Source organism: Bos grunniens, chromosome 4 (genome assembly GCF_055505025.1).
Source record: "Bos grunniens cultivar Pamir isolate PY7600 chromosome 4, Bosgru_T2T1.0, whole genome shotgun sequence".
NCBI lineage: Eukaryota > Metazoa > Chordata > Mammalia > Artiodactyla > Bovidae > Bos > Bos grunniens.
This window is the reverse complement of record NC_141168.1, coordinates 30,176,875-30,187,063: the sequence shown is the minus strand read 5'-3', so window position 1 is coordinate 30,187,063 and position 10,189 is coordinate 30,176,875. Positions and strand designations below refer to the sequence as shown.

Here is a 10,189-nt window from a genome sequence, read left to right as displayed (position 1 = left end):
TTCCATGTCCTGGCTATTATAAACAGTGCTGCGATGAACATTGGGGTACACGTGTCTCTTTCCCTTCTGGTTTCCTCAGTGTGTGTGCCCAGCAGTGGGATTGCTGGATCATAAGGCAGTTCTATTTCCAGTTTTTTAAGGAATCTCCACACTGTTCTCCATAGTGGCTGTACTAGTTTGCATTCCCCCCAACAGTGTAAGAGGCTTCTCTTTTCTCCACACCCTCTCCAACATTTATTATTTGTAGACTTTTGGATCGCAGCCATTCTGACTGGTGTGAAATGGTACCTCATAGTGGTCTTGATTTGCATTTCTCTGATAATGAGTGATGTTGAGCATCTTTTCATGTGTTTGTTAGCCATCTGTATGTCTTCTTTGGAGAAATGTCTATTTAGTTCTTTGGCCCATTTTTTGATTGGGTCATTTATTTTTCTGGAGTTGAGCTGGAGGAGTTGCTTGTATATTTTTGAGATTAGTTGTTTGTCAGTTGCTTCATTTGCTATTATTTTCTCCCATTCTGAAGGCTGCCTTTTCACCTTGCTGATAGTTTCCTTTTATGTGCAGAAGCTTTTAAGGTTAATTAGGTCCCATTTGTTTATTTTTGCTTTTATTTCCAATATTCTGGGAGGTGGGTCATAGAGGATCCTGCTGTGATGTATGTCAGAGAGTGTTTTGCCTATGTTCTCCTCTAGGAGTTTTATAGTTTCTGGTCTTATGTTTAGATCTTTAATCCATTTTGAGTTTATTTTTGTGTATGGTGTTAGAAAGTGTTCTAGTTTCATTCTTTTACACGTGGTTGACCAGTTTTCCCAGCACCACTTGTTAAAGAGATTATCTTTAATCCATTGTATATTCTTGCCTCCTTTGTCAAAGATAAGGTGTCCATATGTGCGTGGATTTATCTCTGGGCTTTCTATTTTGTTCCATTGATCTATATTTGTGTCTTTGTGCCAGTACCATACTGTCCTGATAACTGTGGCTTTGTAGTAGAGCCTGAAGTCAGGTAGGTTGATTCCTCCAGTTCCATTCTTCTTTCTCAAGATCACTTTGGCTATTCAAGGTTTTTTGTATTTCCATACAAATTGTGAAATTATTTGTTCTAGCTCTGTGAAGAATACTGTTGGTAGCTTGATAGGGATTGCATTGAATCTATAAATTGCTTTGGGTAGTATACTCATTTTCACTATATTGATTCTTCCAATCCATGAACATGGTATATTTCTCCATCTATTAGTGTCCTCTTTGATTTCTTTCACCAGTGTTTTATAGTTTTCTATATATAGGTCTTTAGTTTCTTTAGGTAGATATATTCCTAAGTATTTTATTCTTTCCGTTGCAATGGTGAATGGAATTGTTTCCTTAATTTCTCTTTCTGTTTTCTCATTATTAGTGTATAGGAATGCAAGGGATTTCTGTGTGTTGATTTTATATCCTGCAACTTTACTATAGTCATTGATTAGTTCTAGTAATTTTCTGGTGGAGTCTTTTGGGTTTTCTATGTAGAGGATCATGTCATCTTGAAAACTGTGTGGAGCTGCCTTGTGCCTTAGCCAGTATTCTTCAGCTTTGTGCTTGAGACACCCTGGGAGGAAATAAACAGCACCTCATTTCTCTGGAATTATTCTACATGTCTTTCTATCTTGCCTGATCTGTCTCTCCTTGGCTCACATATTCCTGATTTTCAGTTTAACTATTTGACTCCTATTCTCTTCCAAATCCATTGGATGTTTCCCCCCGATTTAGAGTTACTCATTTCAGCTCTCATCTCACATACAACTAATAATTTTATTCAATTTAAATAAGATTGAGAGAAACCATGCGCCATAGGTCCTGACCCTCATCCCAGTAGCCTAGAAAAGCAGCTAAAATGATCAGAATCTGGGTACTTTGGGCAGTTTATACCACATGCAGTATTGATACTTACCTTCTTAACAGAACTATATAGTTGAGAGGAATCTTCTGTACTTGAATATTAAATATCTCAGTGCAGTTTGATTGAGATTCCTGGCTGAAGCTGATGAGTTGAGAAAATAGGCACCTAATTTCCCAAAGTTCAAATGGGAGATGTTTATTTGTAGTTGTTGACTTAAAACATAGTCACAACCTAAAATTTGAGAGTTATGTTTTATTAAGTGGAAATTTTTAGGACTTCAAGCCTGGGAGAGAGCATCTCAAGTGACCCTAAAAGAACTGCTCCCAGGGGCAGGGGAGGGGTCTGGTTATATAGAAGTTTGCAACAAAGGACAGGTAGTCTGAACATCAAAAGTATTTTTGTGAATGAAAACCAAATATCTCAGGTTAAGGGATTGAGCACTTTTCTATATATGGGAAGATGCAAGAGTCTGTGTTCACTGAAATCACTCCTTCCATATGCTTCTCAGCTATCTGGGGCCAGTATCATGCATTTGTCCTCAGCGCTCACGGTAGGTAGTGGCTGTAACCTCATGGCTGCCAGATCACAGGCATCGTTCTCCTTCCTGGTTGCCCTGGAGGGCTGGGATCGCGGATGACTGTGACATTGTTGTTTACTGACATAGCAGGAAACCCTCTATTTCTTACATTAGAGGTCTCAGAACAAACTAGTGATACTTTCATGGTCATTGATGTTTAACTTGTGCCTTAAAAGACAGGAGGTTAATCAAAGAGAGTGAGAATTCCTTTGAAGAAAGTTTATCCAAACTGATTTATGTATCACTGTTATACCTCTGTGGGAGAGACTAGTGGGGTGCCTAAAGGGAGCAACCCCCTTGAAATGTTAGGATGTCTACTAGGAGTGTAGAATGACATCTTATCCCCTGAAATGAATATTACTGATGTGGAAAACACCTTAATCCCACTTGCATTTCTGCAAAAGTGGAATGAGTGAAAATGTTCTTGAAATTGATTGCTCTAGATCTTCTGAACTTAAAAGGCATAAAGATTCCATTTTTTTAATCTTATCTGGAAATGCCAAAAAAAAAGTGAGATTCTGGCTAAGCTGTTAGTGATAGCAGAGTAAGGTAAGAGGTGCAGTAGGAATATCCTGGTGTCTAGAATTTGACAAAGAGGTGAAAGAAGGTAGTGAAGCTAGAGCATTTTCAGATACCTGTTTCAGACAGGGCCAGTTATTGGGGTGGAGAGACCCTCATAGCAGAAAACAGTTATATGGTGAGATAGACAATTGCAACTTCTCTGTGCCTGACCTCATCTTCCTTCATCAGACCACAGATGGAGGAATTTTTAATAGCATGATAAGCAGAGGAGTCAAGTACCAAACACTACACCTGACTTCTTTCAGATTTCTCTGGCTGGTCTGAGTTAAATATAGGGAAGTGGGAGAAACTTTAAATCGCAAATAATCTTGAAGTATGGATTCAGATTACTGGGTTTATTAATACATGATAAATAAATTGTTCTAATCCTGGCTCTGCCTGGAAAACTATAGGATTTCCCTTTGATATCATCCAGGTGTGGAAAAGGAATATTTTGATGTAGTCCTGAAGGTAGTAATCAGGGAGAATGAAGTTGAATTCTGCAAATAGTTGAAGGAGTCTTACCCATTTCATAATTGATTTATACTTACTCCTTTTGGTTAGGGAGTTTTGTAGAAAAAAAAAAAAAAGTTTCATGGGTAGATCAAAATTCTAGTGTCAAAAAGTAAAATCAACTGAAAAAATCATAAGTTGATAGAAAATGTACAAAATGTAAAAGAGTATGAGGTCTTAAAAATATTGTGTAAATTCCAGTAGCAAAACAGTAGTGTTTCTCAAAGTGTAATATGTGATATAGTTGGATTAGAATCATAGAGGTGGAGATAGTAAAGATGTAAATACCTGTATCACATTCTAGATGTATTGAATCAGAAACTGTGCTGAACCCAGCGATTTCATGTGGTCCTTACATGGTGCTTATCCGGCCAAAATTTGAGAGTCTTTTGAGCAAAATAATGAGGAGAAAAAGGTAAAATAAAGAAAATAAATTTGACACAGATGAATGGCAAATACTGTTTTACTAAGTTGTCTTTAACCAGATAATACTTATTTTCAGTATCTTTTCATTTATGTACTTCATGGGTAATAACGGCATAATAATTTTCACACTAAAAAGATATCGAAGGCAAATAGTTAGGATATTTGTAATGTCCCCCTTTGCTCTGCCTGCTTTCAACTTGAGGTTTTAATTCTGTTTAATCACTAAAACAACAATTTGCTTAATTTGCTATTCTTAATTGCCTTGGCTATTAAAAAATTAATTATCAACTAAATGGGTTAAAATTTAGATTGGCTATTTGAGAAACTGCAAGATGTTGAGATTCCTCAGTTGAGTAATTTGGCTTTACGTAATTGATTATTTGCCCTGTTATATTTAAAACGACATACTCTAAACTATTTTACAGTGTTTCCTATGTTTTGAGTTGAATTGTGTCCCCCATTAAAAATATGTTGAAGTCCTAATCCTTGGGGCCTCAGAGTGTGACTTTATTTGCAAACAGGGTTGTTACAAGTATAATTAGTTGAAAGTGAAAGTTGCTCAGTTGTGTCTGACTCTTTGTGACCCCAGGGACTATACAGTCCATGGATTTTTCCAGGCCATAATACTGGAGTGGGTAGAATTTCCCTTCTTTAGGGGATCTTCCCAATCGAGGGATTGAACCCAGATCTTCTGCATTGCAGGCAGATTCTTTACCAGCTGAGCCACAAGGGAAGCCTCAAAATACAGAGGTGTGTAACCTATCCCTTCTCCAGGGGATCTTCATGACCCAGGAATCAAACCAGGGTCTCCTTCATTGCAGGCAAATTCTTTACCAACTGAGCTTCAGGGAAGCCCTGTAATTAGGTGAGAGGACACTGTCTTAAGGGTTGGCTCTTGATTCAGTATGATTTCTGTACTTATAAGAGATGAGACAGAGTCACAAAGATGTGAAAAGAAAGTATAGCTCTGTGATACAGAGGCAGAGACTAGAGTTATTCATCTACAAATGGTTGCCAAGGATTGCTAGCAAAATCCAAAAGTTAGCAGAGGAGAGGAAGGTTTCACAGAGTGAAAATTTGATTTTGAACTTCTGGCCTCCAGGACTGTGAGACAAAAATTTTCTCTTGTTTTAAGCCACTCATTTTGTGATGACAGCATGGGAAATGGATATGTCTTATGTAGGTACAAATACTAATAAGTAAAATGAGTGGACATTCCCCAATGGCTCAGCAGGTAAAGAATCTGCCTGCAATGCTGGACAGGAGATGCAGGTTCAATCCCTGGGTCGAAAAGACCCCCTGGAGAAGGAAATGGCAACCCACTTCAGTACTCTTACTTGAAAAATGCCACAGACAGAGTAGCCTGGTGGGCTACAGTCGCAAAAGGTCAGACACAACTGAGTGACTGAGCATGCACAAAATAAGAGGGCTATTTCATTAAACATAGAAATTTACAAATTCATTTTCAGAGGAGGAAAGTACATTTTTAGTGTTTTTTTTTTAATTGACACAAGTATTAACTATTTTAGCCATATCAGGACAGTAAGAAACAGAGACCTATCTATATTCTGACACTGTGTGTGTGAGCTTATTAACTATAACTTTGAACTACTGTAAATGAGCTCAATATGACAATATTAGGGAAAATAAACTTTTGTAACATTGAAAAGAATATTTACAGATACAGTGATTGAGGTAATAGAAAGTATCTTAGAGACTGAAATAAATTCTCTGAATACAACTGTGTATGATATAAACGAGTTTTCCTGTTACATAGGCTTAGTGTATTTTTAATTCATTTGTTCATATTTTAAAATATTATCTTGGGAAGGGAATAACCTTGTATCTTTACTGCAATTATATTAATATAACTGTAAAAAATTACAAAGTGATATAATATCCATAAGAGTTCTGATAAAAGGCTCAGTTGGTGCTCATCAGGGCACCATGGTTTTAATGAAGTAACTAAGTAAATGATAAAGGAATTAGAAACAAAGCTTAAGAGAGACAAAAATCTTCTGATTTTAAAGTATAGGTTAGTGTACATATTAAATAGTATTTATGGAACAAAGCAATCTTTACTGTCTATCAGATCAGATCAGTCGCTCAGTCATGTCCGACTCTGCGACCCCATGAACTGCAGCACGCCAGGCCTCCCTGTCCATCACCAACTCCCGGAGTTCACCCAGACTCCCATGCATCGAGTCAGTGATGCCATCCAGCCATCTCATCCTCTGTCGTCCCCTTCTCCTCCTGCCCCCAATCCCTCCCAGCATCAGAGTCTTTTCTAATGAGTCAGCTTTTCGCATGAGGTGGCCAAAGTACTGGAGTTTCAGCTTCAGCATCATTCCTTCCAAAGAAATCCCAGGGCTGATCTCCTTCAGAATGGACTGGTTGGATCTCCTTGCAGTCCAAGGGACTCTCAAGAGTCTTCTCCAACACCAAAGTTCAAAAGCATCAATTCTTCAGTGCTCAGCCTTCTTCACAGTCCAACTCTCACATCCATACATGACCACAGGAAAAACCATAGCCTTGACTAGACAGACCTTTGTTGGCAAACTAATGTCTCTGCTTTTCAATAGCTGTCTAGGTTGGTCATAATTTTCCTTCCAAGGAGTAAGCGTCTTTTAATTTCATGGCTGCAATCACCATCTGTAGTGATTTTGGAGCCCCCAAAAATAAAGTCTGACACTGTTTCCACTGTTTCCCCATCTATTTCCCATGAAGTGATGGGACCAGATGCCATGATCTTCGTTTTCTGAATGTTGAGCTTTAAGCCAACTTTTTCACTCTCCACTTTCACTTTCATCAAGAGGCTTTTTAGTTCCTCTTCACTTTCTGCCATAAGGGTGGTGTCATCTGCATATCTGAGGTTATTGAGATTTCTCCCAGCAATCTTGATTCCAGCTTGTGTTTCTTCCAGTCCAGCGTTTCTCATGATGTACTCTGCATATAAGTTAAATAAGCAGGGTGACAATATACAGCCTTGACATACTCCTTTTCCTATTTGGAACCAGTCTGTTGTTCCATGTCCAGTTCTAACTGTTGCTTCCTGACCTGCATACAAATTTCTCAAGAGGCAGATCAGGTGGTCTGGTATTCCCATCTCTTTCAGAATTTTCCACAGTTTCTTGTGATCCACACAGTCAAAGGCTTTGGCATAGTCAATAAAGCAGAAATAGATGTTTTTCTGGAACTCTCTTGCTTTTTCCATGATCCAGTGGATGTTGGCAATTTGATCTCTGGTTCCTCTGCCTTTTCTAAAACCAGCTTGAACATCAGGAAGTTCACGGTTCACATATTGCTGAAGCCTGGCTTGGAGAATTTTGAGCATTACTTTACTAGCGTGTGAGATGAGTGCAATTGTGTGGTAGTTTGAGCATTCTTTGGCATTGCCTTTCTTCGGGATTGCAATGAAAACTGACCTTTTCCAGTCCTGTGGCCACTGCTGAGTTTTCCAAATGTGCTGGCATATTGAGTGCAGCACTTTCACAGCATCATCTTTCAGGATTTGGAATAGCTCAACTGGAATTCCATCACCTCCACTAGCTTTGTTCATAGTGATGCTTTCTAAGGCCCACTTGACTTCACATTCCAGGATGTCTGGCTCTAGGTCAATGATCACACCATCGTGATTATCTGGGTCATGAAGATCTTTTTTGTACAGTTCTTCTGTGTATTCTTGCCATCTCTTCTTAATATCTTCTGCTTCTGTTAGGTCCATACCATTTCTGTCCTTTATCGAGCTCATCTTTGCATGAAATGTTCCTTTGGTATCTCTGATTTTCTTGAAGAGATCCCTAGTCTTTCCCATTCTGTTGTTTTCCTCTATTTCTTTGCACTGATCGCTGAAGAAGGCTTTCTTATCTCTTCTTGCTATTCTTTGGAACTCTGCATTCAGATGTTTATATCTTTCCTTTTCTCCTTTGCTTTTCACTTCTCTTCTTTTCACAGCTATTTATAAGGCCTCCCCAGACAGCCATTTTGCTTTTTTGCATTTCTTTTCCATGAGAATGGTCTTGATCCCTGTCTCCTGTACAATGTCATGAACCTCATTCCGTAGTTCATCAGGCACTCTGTCTATCAGATCTAGGCCCTTAAATCTATTTCTCACCTCCACTGTATAATCATAAGGGATTTGATTTAGGTCTTACCTGAATGGTCTAGTGGTTTTCCCTACTTTTTTCAATTTAAGTCTGAATTTGGCAATAAGGAGTTCATGGTCTGAGCCACAGTCAGTTCCTGGTACTGTCTATAGCCATGTGCTTTCTGGTAAAATTAATGAATCAGGAAAAAATAAAAGTATAAGATTTAGAGATGAAGAGAAGAGGCATTCTAGATTCATGGACAGGCTTGTCAGAGACTATAACATTGTAACTTCTGAGACAGAAATGGTGTTGGTGCTTGAATCCTATATTTCAGTAAACTCTCAATTATATCTTAGTGCAATTCAAGATAATTTTAGGCGAAGGAGATCTGAATCAATTTTCTGATCATTTATTTTGATACCACTATACTTTATCTTTGCAAAATTATCCAGCCAAAGCAATGAAAAAAAAAAAAAAAAAACACAAAGAGAAAGATGTGGATTTCAAGAAAAAATAGAACTATCCTAAAATGAAATAAGAAGCTATAGAGTGAAATTGTACACTGGACCCAAATAGCAATCTGTCTAAATTAGGACAGCAGTGGTTAGACTTCTAAAGCAACTAAATCTGCACATACACAGAAGAGAATTCTAGTGCAGAAATATTTGGTTAAAGACTAAGAAAACTTCAATGATAAGATTAAAAATACTTGAAAATAGTCATTACAAATCCCAAGAAAATAACTATAAAAATTAAAAATTGCAGTCCAAAACAATGACATGATTTTGAAAATTTCATAGATTATGAGAATAAAATCCACTTGTTTTTAACATTTGAACTATTCTGTCTTAAACATCACAAATTTAGGATAATTGAAGTAAATACAATATTTTCTATTTTTCAATGAATAGTAGTTTCATGATAATAATAACATCAATTTAAAATGCATCCAAGAGTTACCAAGGTAATGAAAATATTATTGGTCACGATCTTGTTCAAAAAAGACAATCTCTGGGACTTCCCAGGTGGTCCAGTAGTTAAGATTTCACCTTCCAGTGCAAGGTGTGAGTTCGATCCTTGGTTGAGGAGCGAAGATCCCACATGCCTTGTGACCAAAAATCCAAAAGCATCGTACAGAAACAATATTGTAATAAATTCAATAAATCTTTAAAAATGGTCCACATTAAAAAATCTTTAAAAAAGAAAACACAATCTCTGTGCTAAACCCAACATTTTAAGCTGTTTTTCCTATAGAACTATTTACCAATTCACAAGGAATATATGACACATATCTCTGCTGGGAAGAAAATTACAGAGAATAGGAGTAAGAAACCTTTTGGTAGTTTCCTGGGATGGAGGAGAAAAGGATTTATTAGAGTTATAAGATGGCAAGATAGCCGTGACTTAAGGAGTCAGAATCCCTAACATAAGTAAACATAGAGAAATCAGCTTTCTCTCTCTCTCTTTTTTTTTTTTTAGTTACTTTTTTCCTAAGTCTTTATTGAATTTTGTTACAATATTCCTTGTTTTATGTTTTGATTTTTTGGCCTTAAGGGTTGTGGGATCTTAACTGCCTGACCAGGGATCGAACCCACACTCCTCTGCATTGGAAGGCGAAGTCCTAACCACTGGACCACTAGGGAAGTCCCGAGAAGTAAGCTTCGTACATTTCACTGCTTCTCTCCTTCAGTTGTTTGCACATTTATACATGCCGCAGGGCTACAGGATAAAAAAGCATGAAGAAAGCTTCGATTGTGGTAGTCTCATGTCTTTGTTACAACTGAAAGGATCTTTCTAAGAATTAAGAACAAATTTTTAAAAAAGGCCTGAACACACAGCTTTGATTCAGTTTCTGATTGAATTTAAGGTAGTCTGCATCAAAATTTACTGACAGTCATGAACTGAAATCATTTATTTGCAGATTAGATAAGATTATCTAGAAATTTAAAAATTTTGCAAACAAATGATTTGGGTTTTAAGGAAACATCAGCTTGCATACAGAGTTGACAGAAATGAAACACGGAAAGAGATCTACAGGTTATTCACATAGTTTATAAAAATGCAAACTTAAACTGCAATTATATTCAGCAAAATAAGTGACTCCAGAGAACTAGATTTCCAGAGAACTGGAATCTGTAAAAAAAAAAAAAA

General features: G+C 37.3%; 1 long non-coding RNA gene across 1 annotated transcript; it reads right to left on the bottom strand.

Annotated features, from left to right (window-relative positions):
- Window positions 1-423: 423 nt before the first annotated feature.
- Window positions 424-3,912, bottom strand: LOC147373873 (uncharacterized). Its single transcript, XR_015163156.1, has 3 exons — window positions 3,813-3,912; window positions 1,925-2,038; window positions 424-1,582 (listed from the first exon to the last, which is right to left on the bottom strand). It is a non-coding gene; the product is annotated as an uncharacterized LOC147373873 (long non-coding RNA).
- Window positions 3,913-10,189: the final 6,277 nt, after the last annotated feature.